At 49.3% G+C, this 24,823-nt stretch overlaps 2 protein-coding genes and 1 long non-coding RNA gene across 3 annotated transcripts in view; 2 read left to right on the top strand and 1 right to left on the bottom strand.

Moving 5' to 3' along the window:
- Positions 1–4,948, bottom strand: part of RPS27L (ribosomal protein S27 like) — a 63,374-nt gene extending 58,426 nt beyond the window's left edge. Inside the window, exon 1 of the mRNA XM_060174366.1 lies at positions 4,942–4,948. The gene's annotated coding sequence lies outside the window, so the exon portion shown is untranslated. The remainder of the gene's footprint in view (positions 1–4,941) is intronic.
- RAB8B (RAB8B, member RAS oncogene family) overlaps positions 1–24,823 on the top strand; it is a 72,924-nt gene that overhangs the window by 10,363 nt on the left and 37,738 nt on the right. The gene's annotated exons all lie outside the window — the stretch shown is intronic.
- The window catches only part of LOC132533405 (uncharacterized), a 4,374-nt gene continuing 802 nt past the window's right edge, over positions 21,252–24,823 (top strand). Inside the window, exons 1-2 of the long non-coding RNA XR_009545261.1 lie at positions 21,252–21,710; positions 21,760–22,739. This is a non-coding gene — a long non-coding RNA (uncharacterized LOC132533405). The remainder of the gene's footprint in view (positions 21,711–21,759; positions 22,740–24,823) is intronic.

Below are 24,823 nucleotides of genomic sequence, written 5' to 3'. Positions count from 1 at the left end.
ACCAGGGCTTCCCTGGTCTCTATATAGTGACAGGCGGGCTCTAAAACATATGCCAGTCACAGAACTTGGTTGGTGGGAGTGGTGTGGAATTATGCTCTTACTATCTGTTAGTCTTATAAATCACGAGTAAGAAAAATATCTACATATATATAAAAACATATGGGGGTGGGGCATAGCATAATGGTTATGCAAAGAGATTTTCATGCCTGAGGCTCTAAAGTCCCAAGTTCAATCCCCCACACCGCCATAAGCCAGAGCTGAGCAGTGCTCTGGTAAAAAAAAAAAAAAAAAAAGAAAAAAAAATATGGGGTTCAGGTGGTGGCAAGGACTTTATGGTGCACAAGGACCCAGGTTCAAGCCCCTTGGTCCCCACCTACAGGGGGATGCTTCACAAGTGGTGAAGCAGGGCTGCCACTGTCTGTCTGTCTCTTTCCCTCTCTACCTTCCCCTCCCCTCTCAATTTCTCTCTGCCTCTAACTCATAATAAAATAAAAAAATTTTAATCTTTAAAAAAATACACTCAAGTTTTGATAATGAGACAGAAGCTGATGCTCTTTCTTTTTTTTCTCCTCCTCCTCCTTCTTCCTCTCTCTCTCTCTCTGTCTCTCTCTCTCTCTCTCTCTCTCTCTCTCTCTCTTTGTCTTCTTTTTTACCAGAGCATTGCTCAGATCTGGCTATGGAGGTGCAGGGTAGGGGGGTTGAATCTGGGACTTTGGAGCCTCAGGCTTGAGAATCTCTTTGCATAACCATTAGGCTATGTCCCCCTGTCTGAGGCTGATCCTCTTTCCAAGTTGAGCTCCCCAATTCATTTCTTTCTCTCTTTAAAGAATTTATTTATTAATGAAAAAAACAGGAGGATAGAGAGAAAGAACCAGACATCACACTGGCACATGTGCTGCCAGGGATTGAACTCAGGACCTCATGCTTGAGAGTCCAGTGCTTTATCCACTGCGCCACCTTCCGGACCACCTCAGTTTTTAATCCTGTGTAGTATCTGTTTATCTCGAGCAGGTGTTGCAAGATAGTCTAACCTCATACCCACTGATACCCAGAATCAAGTACAGAAAACAAACAACAGCAACAACAAAACAACTAGTTTGCATTGTGAGATATCTGAGTGACTAGGCCTGCTGTAACTTGTGTGTTGCCTTTGAACTTGCATGGAGCTGTTGCTTATGGTTTCCAAAAATGGACTTTTTTTCCCTCCCTTCACGTATCCTTTCTTTTTTAAATTTTTTAAAAATATTTATTTATTCCCTTTTGTTGCCCTTTTTAATTATTATTATTGATGTTGTCATTGTTGGATAGGACAGAGAGAAATGGAGAGAGCATGGGAAGACAGAGGGAGAGAGAAAAGTAGAGGCTCCCCACCTGCAGGGGAGTCGCTTCACAGGCGGTGAAGCAGGTCTGCAGGTGTCTGTCTTTCTCTCCCCCTCTCTGTCTTCCCCTCCTCTCTGCATTTCTCTGTCCTATCCAACAACGACAACATCAATAACAACAACAATAATAACCACAACAATAAAAAAAACAAGGGCAATAACATGGAATAAATAAATAAATATTAAAGAAGTAAATATCTTTTCAAAACTTCCAGTCATACAGAAGGATAGGCCCTCACACAACACATACAAAGACTGTCACTGCTACAAAATATCATTGTAGTTAACTTTTGAAATGTGCCAGTGCCCTGTCAGAGGTGTGTTTCTTCTCTCTCGGCCTTACGTCCTTCCACGTTGGCACACAGTCTTGCCTTTCAGATCTGCGGTGGGACCTCTTTCTATGATCCGCCATACTTGTTGTTGTTCGAATCTTGCACAGCACATGGCATGCCGGAAAGCACTTGGTGCCTGCCTCTAGCGAGCCCTGACCAGGCCCCTCGCCCCTTTTCTCACCATGAGAGGTGGGTGCAGAGTCCTGTGGTCTCCACTGTCTTGTGATGGCTATATCCCCAGAGCCTGTGAAGTCCAGCAGTATCTTTTAAAAAAAAAAAAATACAGGGTCTGCTCCTTTTACTGTTCAGCCACTGCACTGTGGACGAGGCACGGTTTGCAGGCGGATACAAACAGCCCAGTGACAAGAGGAACAGAAGGCAGAAGCAGCCGCTCAGAGTCCATTCAAGCCAAACCGGTGTTGGTCTTGTAAACTAGTCCCAACATTTTTCTGTTGTACTAAAAAAGACTGCTTTGTGGTTTTGATATCTGCCCTGAAAAATGTTTGGGGTTGAATCATAAAGTCATAAATGTCAGCAGAAGAATAGCTCTGTGAGAGAGGGAAAAGGATTCCTCTGAGCTGAGCCGTGTAGAGTCATTTCAGATGATCTTAGATAAGACACGGGGAGGTAGGGGAAAGCCACCCGCCATCGTGGAAACACAGGTACGTTCTGCGGCGTCCCCTGATTCTGAGCCGCCGGGGCCAGGAGCTGTCCTCTCGCCCATGCACAGCCAGGCTCTTGGGCATCCATTCTGCTTTTTCCTCTCCACCTCGTCTGCCTTCAGCGCTTTTGCTGCAAAAGGACACTGGTGGCTTAGCCTAAAAAGTGGACTTAGCACCTGGGGAAAACAGTGAGTGCTTGACTTAGGAACCGTGTAGGGTTCAAGCACATCTCCGCCCTCGATCAGCCATTTGTTTTCGTCAAGTCTTTCAGTTGCTCATGGCCTTTGTTTTCTTTTCCTTTTTTAATTTTTTTTTTAATTAAGAGTTCTTTCAGTTGTTTTTTTTTTTTTTATTTGTTTATATAAGAGAGAGAACCAGAGCATCACTCCAGCATATGCAGTGCTGGGGACTGAACTCAGCACCTTATGCTTTGAGGTCCAGTGCTCTACCCCCCATCACACTATCTCCAGGCCTCAGTCCCCCCCCCCCACTTTTTTTTTTTTTTTGCTAGTGAAGAGAGACTGGGCATGGGTGAGCTTAGGAAGTCTGGGACTGGAGCTGCTACTAACGTCAGACATGAAATCATTTTCACTTTTACCAAGTTGGCTCAGTCAACACCACTTTCAGCCCATAAACCTTTGCGAGGGGAAGGAGTCAGGCAGCTCTCCCCAGGCAATCTGAACTCCAGGAGGAAAATGGGTGAGGGGAGGGAGCAGGGCTGATCTACAGGGGTGAGAGACCAGGCAGCCTCAGAGCAGTGGGGTGGGTGGGCAGGGGAGGGGTTGACAGGTAACAGGACAGATCACCAAGGAATTATTTTATTTTATTTTTTTTTTGCCTACAGGGTTATTGCTAGGGCTCAGTGCCTGCACTACGAATCCACTGCTCCTGGAAGCTATTTTTTCCCCTTTTGTTGCCCTTATTGTTTTATCATGGTTGTTATCATCATTATTATTATTGTTGTCATTGTTGTTGAATAAGACAGAAATTGAGGGAGGAGAGAAAGACAGAGAGGGGGAGAGAAAGATAGACACCTGCAGACCTGCTTCACTGCCTGTGAAGCGACCCCCGTGCAGGTGGGGTGCTGGGGGCTTGAACCGGGATCCTTACGCTGGTCCTTGCATTTTGCGCCATGTGCGCGTAACCACTGCACTACCCCCCCCCCCAGGACTTTAAACCTGCTGTTAGTGTGGCTTCTTTCAGAGAACAGTGGGAGGGGCTGAGGTTACTACTGACGGCACCAGTTAGGACTTTTTTCTTTTTTTAAAAAAAGATTTTATTTATGGGAGTCGGGATATAGGGCAGCGGGTTAAGCGCAAGGACCGGCCTAAGGATCCTGGTTTGATCCCAGTTCGAGCCCCACGCTCCCCACCTGCAGGGGAGTCGCTTCACAAGCAGTGAAGCAGGTCTGCAGGTGTCTGTCTTTCTCTTCCCCCCTCTGTCTGTCTTCCCCTCCTCTCTCCATTTCTCTCTGTTTTATCCAACAACAATGACATCAATAACAACAACAGTAACCACAACAATAAAACAAGGGCAACAAAAGATAAATATTTAAAAAATTTATAAAAAAAGATTTTATTTACTTATTAATGAGAAAGATAGGATGAGAGAGAGAAAGAACCAGACATCACTCTGGTACATGTGTTGCCAGGGATTGAACTCAGGACCTCATGCTTGAGAGTCTAGTGCCTTATCCATGGTGCCACCTCCCAGACCATGGAGATTTGATTCTTTAATATTTTATTTATTTATTTTCCTTTTATGTTGCCCTTGTTGTTTTTATCATTGTTGTGGTTATTATTATTGTTGTTATTGATGTCGTTGTTGCTGGATAGGACAGAGAGAAATGGAGAGAGGAGGGGAAGACAGAGGGGGAGAGAGAGACAGACACCTGCAGACCTGCTTCACTGCTTGTGAAGCGACTCCCCTGCAGGTGGGGAGCCGGGGGCTCGAACCGGGATCCTCGCACTTTGCAGCACGCGCGCTTAACCTGCTGCGCTACATCCTGACCCCCCCGGAGATTTGAGTCTTAACTCTACTTGGACTTCTGCTATTTAACAGTGTTTTCACTTCTATCACATTTATTTATTTGTTTAGCTACCCAGCTCCACCCTTCCCAGGTTGGACTTTTTCATTTGAAAAAATTCATATATATATATATATATATACAGGGGGGTGGGGGAGACAAGAAGACAGCACAGCTCTGTTCCATGGGAAACCATGCATGGAGCTCCCTCCAGTGCTGTGTTACTCTTCTGTGGTGTCAGGGCTTGAAGCTGGCGCCTTGTGTCTTGGCATGCTAAGATGCTGGCCCTACCTACCAAGTGATCCATCTCTGGGATCCTACATCACTTTCTTGAAAGCCCTCAGTCGTCATATCAATGGGGAGTGATTGGCATCTCCTTGCTCTGGGCCAGGAAGCTAAGTAAGGTTCTGAGCGGGTCATGGATTTGATTCCACGTGAGAAGTTGGGAGCCAAGGCTTGAGGCTCACACTTCGGTGCTGGGTCCCCCTTTCTCCACAACAGCCAGCTCCTCTCAGCTCAGGTTCCAGAGTTTTCTGAGGGACGCGGGGCTGTGGCACTGGCACACAGCAGCGGGCACTTCCAGCAGGCTGCACACTGACCCTCCCTGGAGCGGCCCCGTCACGACTACTGCAGCGCATTGCTTGTAGACTTGTGTTTTCTGGCCGTCTCCTGGCCTCTGACCCAGTCCTGAGGAAGTGATGCTCAGACAGGCACCTGGCACCATGCAGGCAGGAGACAGCACCAGCACAGCCCTTTTGTGACAAGGAAATGGATTCCGGTGGCAACCCAGCCCAGCCTCTCTGCATACCGTCTCCCTGAGGCAGAGGACTGCACTGAGCTAGGAGCAGTGACTTGAGTCATGCACCTCTTTCCTTTGGTAAATGGAGTTGAAGCTTCGTGTGGGCCCACCTGTCTGGGCAAAGTTCTCCCTGGAACCCAAAGCAGCTTGTAGACTAGATTGACATCTGTTAGCCCCGTGTCTCCATGCTGGGGGCAAGACAGCACAGGAAGGCCCACCAGCTCCCCTGGACGTACCAGAGTCCACTGACTCAAGTTCACAGACTTACCCTCCCAGCAGGGCCCCTCATGCTCACAGCTTTTGGCCTTTTTTTTTCTTCCTCCCCAGAGCACTCTCAGCTCTGGCTGGGCTGATGGTGATGCATGGGATTGAACCTTGGACTTCAGAGCCTCAGGCAGGAGAATCTTTACTGCATAATATTTATGCCCCCTCCCCTGCCAGCCCTTGCCTTCTTGACCTGTGTGGTGGCCATTGGCACTAGGAGAGTTGGCATCGGAGAGGCAGAGCACCCGCCTCCAATGGGAAGGTGTTGGCACTGCAGTGACCGTTCATCATGCAACTCGCACAGACTATGAAGCTCCGGCTCCTCATGTGCAAAAGAGAACATCCTCGAGTTTCTCTGAAGTCCATTCTGAACCCCTGATCTCAAGTGGCCACCCTTGGAACCAGCGACAAAATGCAGGAAACACGGAGCAAGGTGACATGTGGCGGGCAAAGGGACTTGGTCTGCCAAGACAGAAATGTGCAGGTTCAAGCCCTGACTGGGCAGATTGCCTCCTCACCGATAAAGGAAGGCAGGCTAGTCACTCCCTTGCAGGACTTTTGTCTCATCTTATTTCGAGGATGGAAGGTAATGGTGATGTGTGTTATGTCTGGCAGAGGAGACATACACACAAAGACATGTGCTGCTCTTGCTTCTTGTGGCCCAGAACTGGCGTCTCCTAACAGCTGCCCTATCCCAGAGAGAGGTCTAGGCACTTCATATCAACTTATTTTTCTTTCTTTCTTTCTTTTTTTTGCCTCCAGGGTTATCACTGGGACTCCATGCCTGCACTACGAATCCACTGCTCCTGGAGGCCATTTTTCCCATTTTGTTGCCCTTATTGTTGCCTTTGTTGTAGTTGTTATTGTTATTATAGCTGTTATTGGAAGACAGAGAGAAATCGAGAGAGGATGGAAAGACAGAGAGGAGGAAAGATAGACACCCGTAGACCTGCTTTACCGCTTGTGAAGCAACCCCCCTGCAGGTGGAAAGCTGGGGGCTCGAACCGGGATCCTTACATCAGCCCTTATGCTTTGCGCCATGTGTGCTTAACCCACTGCGCTACCACCACCCAGCCTCCTCAACTCACATTTTTCATGGACTGACCCATTCAGTTCTCGCATCTGCTTCTTGGACACAGTCTGTCTTGTTTCCATTTTCCAGTGAAGATCCTTGAGGCCCGGGGTGGTCAGAGGCCTTCTCAAGCTCACACGGTGACTCCTGGTGAAACCAGCCCAGATTTGGATGCAGGAAACAGGTCCCAGGAGCTGTGCTTTTTAACTGCCTTTCTGCCCCGACTGTGGCGCAGAAATAGCGTTTCTGAAAAGTCAGTTATCTAAGGAGATGACACAGTGCAGGTTGGTTGTGGTGCAACTTCCTTCCAGCTGGGCGATGTCATCAAGTCCTTTAGCCTCCCTGGGCCCCATTGGCCCGCTCCTCTGCAAGGGATGTTTGGAAGTTACTTGGTCAATGGAACGTGCTAAGTGGGGCAGAGTACTTAGTACCAGACCCAGCGCGCAGCTGGGCTTAGCACTCGATGAGGGGCTTTGCTCTCTCCCCGGGAAGCAGAGGTTAGAATGAGTTGCATGAAAAAAAAAAAAAAGGAACTGTGAGGGGGGCTTCGGCTTTCTAGAGAAGTCGCTCTGAGGACCGTGTGGATCTTACAAAGCCAGCGTCAGAAACGGTGGTCTTTTAACTCACCCTCAGAAGGAAGGGGTTGGTCCTGGCCTCAAGCAGTGCTAGACAGTGTCTGCTGCCTTTGGCCTTGGGAGCAGTGTGGTGGTGTCCTGCAGGGGGCAAGTCCTTTGCACGCTTTCAGCTGCTACAAACTTGTAGGACATTTTGAGTCTCTCCCTCCGGCCGTTGCTGGAGACTCTCTGAGTGTCTTGAATTCCCCCACAGGTGAAAACAAAGCCAGGCTCCAAGGGCTGGGTGGTGGCGCAGTTGATGAGGTGCATGCGTTTCCCATGCATAAGAGCCCAGGTTCAGATCAGATCCCCGGTCCTCATTTGCAGGGTGGGGGGAAGCTTCACAGGCGGTGAAGCAGTGCTGCAGGTGTCTTTTTTTTCTCGCCCATCTGTCACCCCCCCCACACTTTCTCTCTGTCTCTAGCTAATAAAATAAAAAGAAATCAAAATCAAAACCAAGCTCCAAATCAGTGTAGAATGCCCTGCCTAGAAGGGACATTGAAACTCTAGTTCAGTGGCCTCTGCTAAGTAAGGCCCAGTCTCTGAGTGAAGACCCTTGCATGCTGATGAGTTTGTTTGCATACATTACAGCTTGAGTCACGCTAGCTGACTGGTGGAGAGAATCACCCAGCTCCCAAGGAGGTAAACAGGCACTTTTTTTTTTTTTAATTTAATAGTCAAGATGCTGCTGCTTTAACCTCAAAAAAGTAATTTATTGTGTTTTTACAATATCAGCGCACACTTCCCATTTCTCAGTCATTAAACTGTCTCATTGGGAGGACTAGGGAGGTAGTCATGTTCCTTTAAAAACGTCTCTCGTGTGTGACATAAGGACTTGGGCACGTGGTAGGTGTAAAGTCTGGTTCCATTCAGTGCTTGCTCTGAAACCAGGAGGGTGAAGTACATGAAGGGCCAGCTCGGCTGTAGAACTAAGGGCTTCAGGGCCCGAGGCCCAGGTCTGATCTCTGCCACCAAATATGCCAGAGCTGAGCAGTACTTTCTGGAAGCTGTCTTTTATATGAAAAAAGGAAAACGACAACAAATTTAATGAATCTTTTAAAAATTGTTTTTAAAATTTAAAAAAAAAAGTCTGTGCAAAGATGATACAAGAGGCAGTGGGTCCCTGAGTAAGGAGGCAGGTCTCACTCTCACTACAGTTGAAAGGACACACACACACACACGGAAGTGAAATATTTGATTTATAATTTTCCAAGCTGCCATGGTTTCTGGAGAGTTCCTTTCTGGGTATGTTGGCACTGAAAGACCATGTCATGGAGCCCTCTGATCCTGTCCATTCCCTACATCATGTGATATTCGGAAAAGGATCTTGTCAACAAACATTCGGAGCCTTTTTTTTTTTTTATTTTATTATCTTTATTTATTGATTTAATGGATAGAGACAGTCAGAAATTGAGCAGAAGGGAGAGACAGAGAGGGAAAGAGACGGAAAGGCACCTACAACCCTGCTTTACCACTGGCAAAGCTTTCCCCCTGCAGGTGGGGACCGGGGGCTCGAACCTGGGTCCTTGCGCGTTGCAACATGTGCGCTCAACCAGGTGCGCCACCACTCGGCCCCTGGAGCCTTGCTTTCTAATGGGGTGTGGAGATGGTGGTGGCGGGTCCAGCTAGCGCTGCCAGCAGAAGTCTGGCCCACGAGACGGAGGGGGGGGACGGGAGCATCTCCCGTTAACACACACATAAGCTTCAAAGGGTGGGGGGGGCGGGGCATCCCCCGTTAACACACGCATAAGCTTCAAAGGGTGGGGGGGGTTGGGGGCATCTCCCGTTAACACACGCATAAGCTTCAAAGGGTGGGGGGGGGTCGGGGGCATCTCCCGTTAACACACGCATAAGCTTCAAAGGGTGGGGGGGAGTCGGGGGCATCTCCCGTTAACACACGCATAAGCTTCAAAGGGTGGGGGGGTCGGGGGCATCTCCCGTTAACACACGCATAAGCTTCAAAGGGTGGGGGGGAGTCGGGGGCATCTCCCGTTAACACACGCATAAGCTTCAAAGGGTGGGGGGGTCGGGGGCATCTCCCGTTAACACACGCATAAGCTTCAAAGGGTGGGGGGGGGTCGGGGGCATCTCCCGTTAACACACGCATAAGCTTCAAAGGGTGGGGGGGGTCGGGGGCATCTCCCGTTAACACACGCATGAGCTTCAAAGGGTGTGCAGTTATCACATGTTATTGCTTGGGGTCTTTTTCTAGATGTGAGAGCAATAATGGGGGCCTGTCTCTTCCTTCGCCCAGACCAGTGGCATCTAGTGACACGTGCCTGCTAGCTTCGCTGATGCCCACGTCCCTATGGACAGACAAACAGCTGGTTGTGCTGGCAAGGCCCTTGGTAGATGGGCCAGCCGCACAGCTGGCTGCTCAGTCTCCATCTGCTGGGTGTTTACACCTTTCCTCCTTTCCCCGTGGAGCCACTGCAGCCTGTTGGTTCATGCTGTCTGCCTCCTGGTCCTGGGCGTTGCCTGCTGCCCACTCCTCTCTGGTATCTTCTGTCTTCTCCTTGTCAGCTGGCCCTTCTGCTCTGCTTTTAGTCTCTGGAGGTCTGTCCCGTATCAAAGGGAGAGCTCTGCATCCCCCTCCCCAGGTGCCCCTCTCCCAGCTGCCTTCCCTGTTTAATTTCTGCCGTCTCCCCATACATACCTGATAACACCTCTGGCCCATCATGTCCCCACTGATCAGGCCAGTGACCTGTCTCTGTCCTTGTCACCCTGGGACTCTGGACGGTGCTGGGCCCTGTTGGTGACCTGCTCCTTGAACCTTGGTCCTTGGCCAACTCCCAGGAATTCTCTGATCCAGTTTGCCTCTGTCCCGTCTAAACTCTGCCTTGTATTTATTTATCGTTGCCTCACTGATCGTAGCTTCCTTGGTCTGTCATTCCAGGCTCCTTGCAGTGTGACTTCAGCTATATTTCCTTCTGCTTCTTTGAGAGAGTCATGGAATTATTTATTTTTGTTAGTGATGGAGAGAGAGGGAGAGAGAGAAAGGGAGAGGGAGAGGAAGAGGAAGAGATAGAGAGGAAGAGGACACCAGAGTGTCACCGGCATGAGCGATGCCCTGGACCCAAACGCAGGGCCTCCTGGGCTACTTCCTCAGCTGCTAAAATATTTAAAATTGATTTCCTCCCTCCCTCCTTCCCTCCCTCCTTCCCTCAACCAGTCCTCTCTGTGAGCCTGATCTCACCGCTCTCACCGCTCTGGGCTGCATTCTCGTTCAGAGAGCTAGAGAGAAAGAGACCACAGGACTGCACCTTCCCCTGGTTCCCAGTGTTCCTGGGCCTTGATCCTGAGTCACACACAGGGTGGGGTGTGTACCCTGCCTAGTGAGCTCGCCTTCTGACCCACAGATGCTTCACCTTGCTTCATCTCCCCCTAAACTCTTTGTTGCTGAGACTGAGGTGTTTGAAAGCTAACTGGGGTAGGGCCTGAGCACCTCTGCCTCCCTCCTTCCGTTATGCCACGTTTAAACCACTCTCCCCAAGTGGCCTTTTCTGATCAGTGGTGTGTGTGTGTGTGTGTGTGTGTGTGTGTGTGTGTGTGTGTGTGGTGGGGGAGGGGACTCTGAGAGTCCCCATGGCAATGGTGGTGGTCCCAGCTGTGACCTGTCCTAGGCCTATTTCCTCTGTACCACAGGCCCATTTTGTGTTGTGAGTGACTGGTATGTGAACACAAGATGAGATGTGGACTTGTCTTCTGGAGAAGAGAATGTGCTCTCCCCCCAGACACTCAGAAGGCCGTGTGCTATGGTTCTGACTGGCCTGGAATGGCCAGGCCCTAACGCAGCCCAGGGAAAGCTCTCTTGCCAGGAGAGGCCACTCAACTGCACAGCAATGCATCGGGGCCTTCGCAGAACCTGAAGAGAAGAGCGAAAGAGCTGGGGAGAGGAGCTGCTGGTTTACCTGCTACACGTGCCTTAGCTCCAAAAGCCCAGTCAAAAATGACCAATGCACTCCACTCTTGTTGGCGTGAGAGTTTCACATTGAAAGATCTTTTGGTTTCCTTGGTTTAACTTTCCTTCTCTCTCTCTCTCTCTCTCTCTCCTTCTTTCTTTTTTTGAAAGAGAAACAAAAAATAACAGATGAGCCTGGCTAGGTCAGAAGTGTACAAGTTACTGAGGTTATGGAGGAAATGTTTTACAGATGTTCCTGAAACCGGGGCCAAATGGAGTGAATTCTCGCCCCTTTATGTGTTGGAGAGTCTTGCCTCACTCCTTGGGATTTTATAAATGCTCTACCCCAGGCTGTGACCCGCCCGGTGTTCTCACAACCACATTTAACCCGATGGTGTCCTGAACCCCAGTGCCTCTCGGCACAGAAAGAAGATAGAAGACTTTTGAAAGAGCCTTGGCTTGTGTTTTTCTAGTTCTCTTCTTTTCATTCCCTTTCCCTTCCTCTCCCCCTTCTCTCTCCTCTCCTCTCCTCTCCTGTCCTCCCTCCTTCTCTCTTCCCCCTTCCCCCTCCTCTCCACTCCCGCCTCCTCTCCTCTCTCCTCTCTTTCTCTTTCTTTTTTTGACCAAGAAAAAGAAGAGACACTGTAGTTCTGCTCCTCCAGTTCTACCCATGGTGCTCCCTTGTGTTGTGGTGCCAGGGCTTGAACCCAGGCCCTCAGGTGAAACTCGGCATACACAAGTTCAGCCTGAGTAACCTATCTCCTGCTCTGAGATTGTCTTTCTTTCTTTTTCTTTTTCTTTTTTGCCTCCAAGATTATCGCTGGGGCTCAGTGCCTGCACTATGAATCCACTGCTCCTGGAGGCCATTTTTTCCATTTTATTGGGTAGGACAGAGAGAAATAAAGAGAGGAGGGGGAGAGAAAGACAGACACCTGCAGACCTGCTTCACCGCCTGTGAAGTGACTCCCCTGCAGGTGGGGAGCCGGGGGCTCGAACCAGGATCCTTGCGCCGGTCCCTGCGCTTCGTACTGTGTGTGCTTAACCTGCTGTGCCACTGCCCGGCCCCTGAGATCTTCTTTATAAAGCTTCCCAGCAAGACCTACTCCCTCCTCTAAATGTCGGGCTGTTGGAAAAGTCACGATGCATCTTTGCATAGAAAAACAAGTCATGACTTTTCTGACAATCCAATAGATCTCATCGAAAGTAGAATCGAGTTGGGTAGGCTTCCTTGCTAGCTTCCAATTAAATCCAAGTTCTTTCTTTTTTTTTTTTGGGGGGGGGGAGCTAGGGAGCCGTTTGTCAAGCATCACACTTCACATGTTGGCTGACCCGTGTGCCCCGCCGGTGTGGGTCTGGTCCGGGGTGAGATGCACCTTCTGGTTATGCCCCACCATTTCCAGCCTGTGGTCTCATAGAACCCGCAGAGTGGACAGAGCTTCTCCCCAGCAGACAACAGACGGCAACCCCAACTTGATTTCCAGGTCGCCGTTGCTGGGTCTCTGTGCTGATCATTGTCACAGAGTCACAGAGTCGCAGGATCAAGTTTGTCATGTGGGCTTTCACCAGCACCTATTCTTGTTTGGCGTCACCGTTCTGCTGTGACTCATGTTGATTCCAGCCTAACCCCGCTTTGCTTGGAAAAAGAAATTTTCCCCCTTGTACTAGAAAATGTCACTTTCAACTAAAGGAAGGGAAATTCTGATCAGAGATCAGAAGAGTGAAGATGGTCTCGCGATCATTTGACTTTGCTTTTCATGCCAGGGGAAAGCGGAGGATCTTTACAAAGAGAAGCGCCTCTGAGTACAAAGACAGTCTTATAAATAGACAGGAGAGCAGAAATGCTGGCCCCGAGCTTTACTGTGGGAAGGGTGGGGGAGTCAGGGAAATTATTATCACATTTTTATGCGTGGTGGTGAGATAAGCTCTGGGCTTCCCCCAAGTGTTTCCCATTCACGAGAAGAGCCCTCTGGGCACGAGCAGAGGAAAGGCGCTAGGAGTTTCAAACTTGATCTCAAAGAGCTCATCTCCAGACGTCAGCAGCCACAGATGTCTGGGTGATTGTGCATTCTCGCCGTGAGGCCATGACAGATGTGCACGAGAGCCGTGACATCATCTTGCCATGTTTGCTCGCTCACACATTTTCAGAATGTGATTAAAAGCACACGCCACTGTCTCAGCTGCGAGCTATGCTCAGAGTCTAGAAGACTTTGGCAGGAACCTCAAACATATTTTCGTATCTGATTCTCCCCTTTCTCCTTTTCTCCCTTTTTCCTTTTTATTCTCTCCCTCCCCTTTGGGGGAAAAAAAAAAAGGCCGGGGCACTCTCTTGTTCTGACTCTGTAGCCTTTATTCGAGACTGTTCCCTTTTCAGAACTAGTGACAATTGCAGCTGATACACAGATGAAGTTGATTCTCACTTGTCTGCTTCCTAGCTGTTCCCAAAAATTGTGGCGGCAGTGTGTGATATGAGATACGACTAAGGTATACTTTCCCTCTCTCTCTCTCTCTTTGGCCTTCAGAGTTATTGTAGGGACTCAGTGCTTCCACTACAAATCCACTGCTCCTTGAGGCCATTTTTCCATTTTCTTGGACAGGACAGAAAGAGGTTGAGAGAAGAAGGGAGAGAGAGAGAGAGATATCTGCAGACCTGCTTCACTGCTTGTGAAGCAACCCCTCTCCCCCATACACACACACAAGTGAGGCGCCGGGGCCTAGAACCAGGATCCTTGTGCTTTGTACTGTCTGTACCTAACCTGGTGCAGTACTGCCCGCCCCGCCTAAGGTATACTTTCTAACTTCTTCAGATAAAATCTGTTGAGGACCAGTATCTTCTGGGTACAGTCCTTCACTTCTTAAACCAGGTGGATGTGGGTTGTGGGAAGGGAGGCAGAGGCTTGGGGAGCCAGCATAACACGACTGAGGCCAGTGGAGGGGGTGGGGTGCTTAGTGAGTCAGGGTCCCTCACTTAGTGCCATGTGTTCACCCGGAGAAGCTACTGTATTGTGCGTGTACACTTTCTAAATCCAGTCAATTACTCCTCTAGAAATGCAGGTGAGGCAGCTCTCATTTGTAAGTTAATGATGAAAGTCTTAAGGGCCTGGCCCCCACCACATTGGAGGGGGCTTTGGTGCTGTGGCTCCTTCCTCTCCCTCTCTGCCTCTCCACCTCTTTGTTGCTGCTTCTCTTGCTCTCTGAAAGAAGTCATCCTGGAGTGGTGAAGCCCCCAGGCGCACAGAAGAAGTTGACTAGTAGCAGCTGAGTGGCTAGGAAAGCTGTGGTCTATATACTGCTCAGCTCTAGGGAGTGACGGGACTGTCTCCTCTGTTTCATCCTGGAGGGAACTTGCAGTATTCGTGCTAAGTGAGATCAGCCGGAAGGAGAAGGACGAATACCAGATGATCTCACTTCTAGGTGGGACTTAAGGAAAGAAAGGGGGAACACGGGGAAACTTGGATGAGGCCTGGCCTGTTGCAGTCAGGCCAAGGATGGGGTGGGGGTGGGGAAAGGTTTGGAGGGGCACTGGGGGTCTCGCACAGTGCTGGAAAGCGGCCTCGGTTAGTGATGGGACTGGTGTGCAAACCCCTGTCACAGAAAGAAACTGTGCCCGTGTGGCAGTGGTTTTGCAGAACATTATCTCCCTAATAATGAAGTTCGAAAAAATGGGGCCAAGTGGTGGTGCATCTGGTTGAGCGCCCATATTAACACACACAAGGACCCGGGTTCGAGCCCCTGGTCCCCACCTGCAGGGGGAAAGCTTCACTAGTGGTGAAGCAGGTCTGCAGGTGTCTCTCTGTGTCTCTCCCCCTCTACTCCCCTCCCTCTCTATCCAATGATAAATAAATAAACAAATATCCAGTTTTCTAAAAGAAATGAAGAAAAACAATTAGATGGCACTATTTTGTAACAGAAAACAATCTTCTCTTGGTTGTGAGGGGAATTCTTGCACAAGCCCTTGCCCACTGTGTTTGTTTCTGAACATCCAAACCAAGTGTACAGATTCTGTCTTTCAGATAAATGTTGACATTTTCTGTTTAGTCCCACCTTTCATATCTGCTCTCAAGGGTGAAACAAAACCAATCTCATTCCCTCCCGTCAACTTTGTACAGAATGTAGACATTTTCCAGTGGCGAAAGATTCAAATTGATGATTCCTCTCAAGACAATCACAGTTTGGAAAGCAAAGGGTCAGTGGAAAGCAGTTATCCAAGAGGTTGAGTTCTGTTTGGCAAAGAATTCTGTAGTGCCACTGAGTTCCTCGGGAATGGGTGTGTCCAGTCGCCTCAACTGTTCAGAGCTTGTTCATCTGACAATGGATGTAACCGGGGTGGAGTCTCCTGCCTCCAGTTTCAACCTCAATTTACTCCTTTTCTTATATAACCCTGGGACGTGAGGTTCTGCTTTTGAGAGTTCGTGTTCCCGGTCTCCCCCTCTAGCTGGAAAACAAAAAGAAAAACAGCAACAACATATATGGTATTTTTCGTATCTCTTAAAAATAATTCTCTCTGGCATACATATAGTTCTTACTATTCTCGTGTTTCTTATTTATTAAGGTCTTTAAGGGTATTTATTTTATTGTTGTTTTTACCAGTTTACTGCTCAGCTCTGGTTTATGGTAGTGCATGGGACTGAACCTGGGACTTTGGAGCCTCAGGCATGAGAGTCTTTTTGCAGAACTATTATGCTATTCCCCCTTCCCTTTTAAAATTTTTAAAATTATCTTTGTTGATTGGATAGAGACAGCTAGAAATTGGACAGAATGATGAAATAGAGAGGGAGAGAGACAGAGAAACACCTGCAGCCCCGCTTCACAACTCCTGAAGCTTTTCTCTTGTAGCTGGGGGTCAGGGGCTCAAACTCCTGTCCTTGAACACTATAACGTGCACCCAACCAGGTGCGCCCCCCCACCCCCCGCCCCTGGAGTAGGGTGTGTAGAGAGAGCTCTTGTGTCTCCACGCCTTTTCTCTCATCATCAGAATCAAATGCCTCCGTCTTTACTGGGTTCTGAGCTTCTTCCCAGTTCTAAATACAGCCCCTGCCTGCTGTTGGGTTTGTGATCAGATATCACCAGCTACAGCCCAGGCTCTGGATATTCAGCTCAGGGCCCTTCCTTTCTCCTACCCCTACCTCCTGCCACTCCTCCACTCTCCGATGCAGACTTCTGCCTTCTTTCCTCTGTGGGGTGAGTGCTTTGGCTTTATGTCTGACTCCAGGATGCATTGATCTCATTTGAAAATTCATTTGGTATACTTCCCTCCTGCTGATTCAAGTAGTCCCAAACCTGTCTTTGCATTTCACATCCCTGCTCCATCTTCAGAGATGTGAAGTGAAACAAGCACTGCCCACTGATCAATAATGTCAAGTTTGTGCAGAGGTGAGAGGAGAGCATTTTGGGTGCAGGTAGATAGCAGCATAATGGTTCTGCAAAGAGACTCTCATGCCTGAGGCTCCAAAGTCCCAGGTTCAATCCCCCCCGCACCACAATAAGCCAGAGCTGAGCAGTGCTCTAGTAAAATAATAATAACAATAGAGTATTTATTTATTTATTTTATTTATTTATTCCCTTTTGTTGCCCTTGTGGTTTTTTTTATTATTGTTGGAGTTGTTATTGTTATTGATGTCATTGTTGTTGGATAGGACAGAGAAATGGAGAGAGGAGGGGAAGACAGAGAGGGGGAGAGAAAGACAGACACCTGCAGACCTGCTTGACCGCTTGTGAAGCGACTCCCCTGCAGGAAGGGAGCTGGGGGCTCGAACCGGGATCCTTACTCCAGTCCTTGCGCTTTGTGCCACCTGCGCTTAATCCACTGCGCTACCGCCCGACTCCCAGAAGAAGAGTATTTTTAAGTCAGAGTTTCGCCAGTCTAGTAGTTTGCCATTGTCATATTTCTTTGCAGTCTGTTAGGGAATTGAAAGTCCTTGTGTGATCGTCTTTGCCAGTTGTGAAACAGACCCTCAAGGGAAAAACTCTTTCCAGTCTACTCTGCAAATTGCTCTCAGTCTTCCTGATTTTTTTTTTTTTTTGTATTAAATGTTAGTGTTAGAATTGCCAACTCAATCTTATTTTCACAGTCTTTTTACTTTTTGCTGAAAGTTGGAATCGGCAGACCTTGAGACAGAGAACTTGGGGCCTGGAAAGAGGAACTGCACAGCATTTGCCCAAGAGTCTGAAATAAACCAGCCTGCTAACACCGTAGAATGTGCTTCTTTCCACCATGATTCTCTGTAGATAAAATATGGAACTTCTCTCTTCCTTCTAATGTCCATTTAAAGAGACTAGTCCTCCTTCTTAAAGTTTGTTTCTTTGTCTGTTTATGAGGTAGAGACTCAGAGCATCACTCCAGCATATGCAGAGCCAGGGGCCAAACTCCTGAACACATGCCTTTAAACGCCGTGCCCTCCTGTCGCAGTTCCAAGTGCAGTGTCCAACTGACAGACGAGGCTTATCCCCCACTCATCAGCTGCCTTGCTGCTGGGGGTGGGGACGACTTTCCCTGGGAGAAGTCGGGCTCCATTTATTCCTCGGGAATCGGTCGCTCTGAGTTCTGCCGAATCATTTCACTGTACTATCTGAGCGCAGGATCGTTTGTTTCATATTCAGAGAGCATAATAACCAGGCACCCATGACACCAGGGGCGTCGGACACGGGACAGGGAGCCCTGCGTACTTCGGCCAGGCTAAAGGAGGCCTGGCATGCACAGAGGCCACTGGTTGGAGGCATGAACAGAGTCTGTATTGTGGGGAATCACACCATTTGTATGACTGTCTTCTCTTAGAGGGGAAGAAGCTTGAGAGATAAGGTCCTTCTGATTTTAAGATTCGGACTAGGAGGCATGGGGGCAGCTTTGTGGGAAGGGTGCTAGAGTCTCTGCGAGGCCCTGGGTTCAGTCCTCAGCACTGCATATGCTAAGCAGTCAGTCTTCTGGTCTCTCTCTCACTGAATAAATCATATATATATATATATATATATATATATATGAATGATTGGAAGAGTAGGGGACTTTCCCATCAGAATTATCTAGCCCTTTCTGATCTTCATTATTTATTTATTTTAAACTATTCTTTGTTGTTGCCCTTGTTGTTTTATTGTTGTAGTTATTATTGTTATTGATGATGTTGCCATTGTTGGATAGAACAGAGAGAAATGGAGAGAGGAGGGGAAGAGAGGGGGAGAGAAAGATAGACGCCTGCAAACCTGCTTCACCGCCTGTGAAGCGACTCCCCTGCAGGTGGGGAGCAGGGGCTCGAACCAGGATCCTTACACGGGTCTTTGCGCTTTGCGCCATGTGCGCTTAACCCTCTGCGCTATTGCCTGACTCCCTCTGATCTTCATTTTAATAACAACTTAAGCATTTAAGAAAAGCTTTCATTTCATTATGTTTGTACCATGTTTCACTATGTTTGTGGCTTGATGAGGATGCCTTACTCAAGACTGTTGGTGGTGCTGTGTGTAACACTTCTATGTCTTTGGAGAATGAAGTATTTGTGAGCTAGTGGTTTGGAATATCTCTGGATGGTTCCCTCTAGCATAAGTTAAGTAGGTTTTATTCTGCGAAGCCACTCTGTGCAAAAGAGTGATTTCTCCAATCAAATAGAGCATTGCCTTGAGTAATAACTGGTCCCCTTTAATGTAGGTTTCTACATTTTAAAGTGAATCAAAAATCCAGACAACAGATGAGTAAGCAGTGCAGTGGGTAGAGGTTGGATCCTCAAACGTGGGGGCGGGGGGGGTGTTGGTTCTGAGTTCAGTTCCGGTGGCATGTGCCAAAGTGATGCTCCGGTGTTTATTCTCTCTCTCTCTTTCTCTCTCTCTCTCTCTCCCCTTCCCTCCCTGCCACCCTCCTCCTCCTCTCCATCTTTCATTAATAAAATCTTGGGGGGGAATCTAAATAAGGTAAAGTAGACTCATGGGGTGGGGAGAGATAGATTAGATTTGTACAACTTCTTTTCTGTATCAAGTATGTGCGTCAAAAGCAAACTCTCACTGTGAAGCTGTTCCTCCTAGCGGCAAGGTTCTTTCTCCTAGATCGCCAGTGCAGCCATCTGCCTGCAGACACCTGCAGCCACAGAATCAAAGTTTAGGTCTAATTAAAGGGAAGCATTCCCCTGCTCATTGAAGACATTCGTTTTTCTTGGAAAGGACCCCTTTTGCCTCTTGGCCAGCACATTCTCGGATGCCGTATATTTGCCTGTGTAAACCTCGCGTCTATCTGTGCTCACACCTCCTATTCTGGGAAAGAAATGGACTCGGGGCCGGGGAGTGAGAGCCTACAGTACAAAGCCGGGCTCACAGTCCCATCCTGGCCTCTTCGTAGGCTTGTGATTGTAACGTTACGTGACCTGCTTTTTCTTGGGTGGGGTGGGGGTCAGGCCCCCCACAAGGGCTTGGTGTGAGAGCGGTGATAGGGCACTGAAGCCTCGCACAGCTCCTGGCACCAAGTGGGCTCTTGAGAAGTGGTGGCTGTTCTCACTGACAGCGCCTCCCCCGTTACAGCTGTCAGCGCCGTTGCCTGCTGGGCGGGGGTGATCATGGGAGCATCTTGAGGGATATGATTTGATTCCATTGCACAGGCCGTCTAATCTGATACTGGGTCATTTTGTTCTTGGGCACAATCTGTGCTCTAGCGATCCCGGGTTGATTTCAACAGGAGCCCTCGATGCTGCAGACACTCATCCCTGCTTTGAAGGGTATGGTTCCATTTCAGCCGTTTGCAACGGGCTCAGTCACAAAAGCCTGTTGGGCCCTCCTGCCCTTGGTGATGGGTCTTCTTCTCTTTTGCTTCTTGGCTTCTCGTGCGAGGGAGGAAACTGCCCCTCTGCCACGCATGTTGCAGGCAGTCTTTTCATGACTGGAATTCTGCTTTTTCCTCCTTGCTGTGTTACTGTGCCCACGGATGGACAGGAGGTTGGCGTGCTTTTTAATGATCTCTTCAATTTGATAATGATTTTGGTGCCTGTGCTTTGCCAGGCCCTGAAATTATCTTTTCTTCCCCTGTTCTGTGATTAAAAAGTGAAACTGAAGTGGCTTTATCAGCAGTGGATTTAAAAAAAATTTTTTTTAATTTTTTTCAGAAAGAACTTGGATGTGACTTTTGGTTGACTTCCAGAATAGTCTTTAGGGCAGTGTTATTCACTGCGGGTTGGAATCCATGATTGGGTCATGAAGTCAATTTTAGCATGTCCAGACCACCTTTTTTTTTAAAGTATTTTTTAATTTTTTAAATTTATTTTCCCTTTTGTTACCCTTGCTGTTTTTCATTGTTGTTGTAGTTATTATTGTTGTTGTTATTGATGTCGTCATTGTTGGATAGGACTGAGAGAAATGGAGAGAGGAGGGGAAGACAGAGAGGGGGAGAGAAAAGTAGACACCTGCAGACCTGCTTCACCGCTTGTGAAGTGACTCCTCTGCAGGTGGGGAGCCGGGGCCTCGAACCGGGATCCGTACGCCGGTCCTTGCACTTTGTACCACCTGCGTTTAACCCGACTCCCAAAAACCAAAACTTTTAACTGGAGGGCTTCAGCTGTTGGCTTGGCTTGCTGGGTCTTTGTGAGGGTCTTATGGGTAATGAATCTATTCATTGTCTTTCTTTCTTTTTGGGGGGGATGGAGTGGGGGGCTGTCCTGGAAGCCACTCCAGCTGTTGGGGTAATGACAGGATTCCCAGCATAGCAGAGACACCCGTCACACATGGTTCTGTGACTGTTACCGAGGCTGGAGAAAGCTATGGTGGGGCTGAGCGGTGGCACACCTGGTTAAGCGCACACACTGCAGTGCACAAGGACCCAGGATCAAGCCCCTGGACTCCACCTGTAGGGGGAAATCTTCTCAAGTGGTGAAGCAGGGCTGCAGGTGTCTCTCTGTCTCTTTCCCTCTCTGTTTCCCTCTTCCCTCTCAGCTCCTCACTGTCTCTATACAATAATAAATAATACATAAAAATTAAAGGAAAAAACAAGACAGCCATGGTTTCTTGGGTCAGCGGAACAGCTCACCTGGCTAGTGTGTCGTCCGTCCCCTTTCTCTTCATATGTGTGACTCGGATTCGAGCCCGACCTCCACTGGGGGAAGCTTTGGTGCAATGGTGCCCTTCCCCTCTCCCTCTGCTCTCTCATTTTTTATCTGAAAAAGTTGGCCCAGAGCAGTGAAACCATGGTGATAACAAAACACAAAAACAAAGCTTTTTTTTTTTTTAACTGAAGAAAGGAAAATTCTCTAGCCAGTATCAGTGAGCCGAGTTTGCCTTCTCGGCGCTCCCTCGTATTGCTCCTCCTCGGGTAAGTGTGGGCTTGCTGGCTGCTTCGTCGTGTGTGTGGGTTCAAAGAAAAGAAAATAGTCATCCCGCCTCCTTCCTAAGCTGTGTTGAAATCAACGTGTGAGTCCAAAGCCTTCGAGAGGAGGCCGTGGCGATCGGGCTCTCGATTCACAGTTCCTTTGCTTTGCTGAGCTTTGCTGAGCTTTGCCGGCTCAAAAACGAAAAGGCGCTTTGCGTGTTTCGCGCTGCGTTTCAGCTTTCTCGGGGTGACAGATATCTTCGCGTTCGAACGTTCTGTTTCCTGTGGCATGTGCGTGATTATCGCACCGTGTTAGCCAAACTTGGAAGCTTGTCGGTCGTTAAGAGGCAGTGCAGTGGCCTCAGCTGGGAGACCTGTGGCCCGAGCATATTGACAGGTGGATCATCAGTGTCGAGACGTTACCATGTTATTGAGCATATTGACAGGTGGATCATCAGTGTCGAGACGTTACCATGTTATTGAGCATCGGTGTCGAGAGCTCGGAACCGAGCGAGGAAGTTCCAGGAGCCGAGTTGTCAGTGAAAGAGGAGGCTTTGGCTCCACAGGGGCTTCTCTTGAATCCACCCCTTAGAACCCCGATGACTGAGCACCTACCCAGTCAGCTCCGGACTGTGAGAGTCTCTGCCCAGCTCTCCCGGGGAAGGTACCACAGGAAACCAGAGCAGTAGTTGAAAGCCTCGCTCTCGGCATGATTCTGCGCTCCTAGGGGCTTCAAGGGGAGTGGGAGCCCGGACCTGCGGGATCCCCACAGAGGCTTGAACCACCTCAGGATTCCAGCAGGAAGGATGGAAACATATTCCCAACATTGGGAGAACTGTGAAAGGTACTTCGAGGCAAGGCCCACAAGGCGTTTCTGAGGGTGTTTACTGAGGAATTGTCAAAAGCAGGCTGGGCGGGACCTTGTGTTTTTAAGGTGGGTAAATCGCAGAGCTCCATGAGCTAAACGGGTGGCATCTGGACTGTGGCCCAGGTCAGGTGACCAAGTTGGGAAGGTCCCCACATCCTGCGGTGCATGCGGTCTGCTTTGGGAGAAGGGGGGGGGGGGCCCGTAAATAACCGAGGGCACCGTGCACACGTGCCGTGATTTAAGCAAGAAGCCCGCCCACCCTCACGCCGGCTCGAGGCTTGGCACTCGTCCCTGGCTAAGTGGCACACGTCCGCTCTGGAAGGCCTGTCTCCTGGCCAGTGCTGACACTCCCGGTTCACCAGGTCATCCCGCCCCGGATCAACTGCCCAGCTGATCCTGGAAGCTTCTGGAGAGCAGTAGCCAGGGCTGCCATGAGCCTCTGGCTGTTCATCTTGCTGTCTTCCTAGAAAGGCCTCCAGCTAGGTTTCTCCTGCAGGACGGAGCTGGGGCCTCAGGGGTGTCGCTGCCTCATGCTTGGCTGGGGCCCTGGGCTCACAGGTGAGCAGTCACTGTAATCACTCCCTTGTCCTTTAGCCATCCCCCCCACCCATTTATCTGCCTGTTAGTCTTTGCAGAGAGATCCCTCCCTCAGTCACCTTTCATTGTAATCCCGTCTCCACACCCCCCCGCCCCCCATCTCAGTGGCTTATGGCCACGATGCACGTACAGTTCTTGCTGGGGAGGTCGACCCAACCTGACTGCAGTTTGCCTTCAGGTCCTTTCCTGCCATTTCCCCAGGCCTTGGGGTCAGCTGGCTTCACACTAGGTGCAGCCAGTCAGAGACCCTGGCAGGGGACTGGGGAAACGGGGCATTTCTCCTTCCGGTCGGCCTCAGGTGGCTACTTCAGCAGAGACTGTTTCTCTGAGACTCCCAACTGCCCCTGGACGACGGCCCACTGTGGCCCTGCCTCTAACGTCGTGTCTCTAGTCCTTCCACCCAGCGACACTGTCTCCTCTTTCTGACTTAGTGGCTTCTTCTGTGGCTAAACCTTACACTGCCTCCTGTCCAGTGCTCAGCAGTGTGGAGCTAGCTTCCTGTATTAAACTCCTTCAGTTGCGACTCCTTGGCAGTGGTTTCTTTCTCCTGATCAGATGCTGCCTAATAGATTGTTTGAAAAAAATTTTTTTCTTTTTAGTGTGTGTATTCATTTCTTATGCTGTAGCCTCAGAAATAGGGATGATACTGCCCATTTCATTATCTGCCTGCCAAGGCAGAGGGTGTGATGTACTGAAAAGACCATGGGCTTTAGAGCGAGAGAGGCACAGAGGCCAGAGCACGGCGCATCTCTGGCTTATGGTGGAGAGAATCTGAGATCTTTGGGGCCTCAGACATGAAAGACTGGTGCAGTACCACTTTGCTGTCTCCCTGGATCCATATTTTCTTCCTTCTTTTCTCTCTCTCCCTCTTTCTGTCTCTCCTTTCACCACGTGCAGCTATTTCCAACATAGTTTCTTATTGGAAGCTGGAACTGGGATAGGCAACTACGATCAGATAGAGGAAAGTTGTATGAATCCTTCATCTCGTGTTGGAAGTAACAAATTGCCATTTAAAGGCATCTTCCCACTGGCCAGCAAGTACCATTGGCCACCAACACCGCAGGCATCCCAAATCCTCTCCTGTAGAACCACGGTCACGTCCCCCTGGAGTGTCCATCTCGGTCTCCGTGGCTGACAGAGCACAGATTTCAGTCCTGAGAGCAGACACTTGCCTGTGGGCCCGGCCCTGCCCCTGAACAGCCTCTCTTTGGGGCCTTGTCTTGACCCGGAGGTGGAGGGAGGAAGGCCTTCAGTTTGGTTCAAACCACACTGGCAGTGACAGTGTCTTTTCCAGCTTAAAAGGAGTCAGGTGCCCTCCTTCAGATCACCTGGACCACCCGCAGCAAGCAGACCTAATCCGCAGGTCTGTGCAGAGTGGACCTGTTGTTTTCTCGTTGACCTAGAGGTGAGCTCGAGCGAGGCTCAGTGTTCCTCTGCTCAAAGTCTGTGCCTAACCTGCTGGTGTGACTTCAGCTGCGGTTGGCCCAGGAAGGGAGTTTGGGTGTTGGGGCTTGGCAGATGTGACCCGCACACCCCAGCGCTGCCACTGACTAATTTAGGGACTCAGACAAGTCATTCAACCTTTTCCAGCCGCTTCTTTATTTCCTTTATTTCAGCAAAAAGAGGAATAAGGATGTTTTCTAGGCTTGTACCTGGTACGTAGTAAGTCTCCAATTATTGTTGGATCTAACCTTCTCAAGCTTATCAGCCAAAGGACTTTGGAATGAGGGAAGGCTCTTCAGCTGAACTACAGAGGTTCGCTGAGCTCCCTAGACTTTGCTAATGTAACTTAAAATGACGTTTTTCTGAGGCACCAGATGTGCCACATTCAATCCCTGATAATACTATAAGCCAGAACCATGCAGTGCTCTGGGAAGGAAGGGAGGGAGGAAGGGAGGAAGGGAGAGAGGGGGTAGGGTAGGGTAGGGTTTTCAGTATTACTATCCCTCCTAGCAGGATGTTGCTCAGTATGGTTTTCAGCCAGTCATCAAAGCTCTTAGAGTTTAGAAAGAATTTCAGACCTGACCAAGCCCATCCTTTGTAAT

Source organism: Erinaceus europaeus, chromosome 16 (genome assembly GCF_950295315.1).
Source record: "Erinaceus europaeus chromosome 16, mEriEur2.1, whole genome shotgun sequence".
In the NCBI taxonomy this organism is placed as follows: Eukaryota; Metazoa; Chordata; class Mammalia; order Eulipotyphla; family Erinaceidae; genus Erinaceus; species Erinaceus europaeus.
This window is presented reverse-complemented; position numbering and strand designations above follow the sequence as displayed.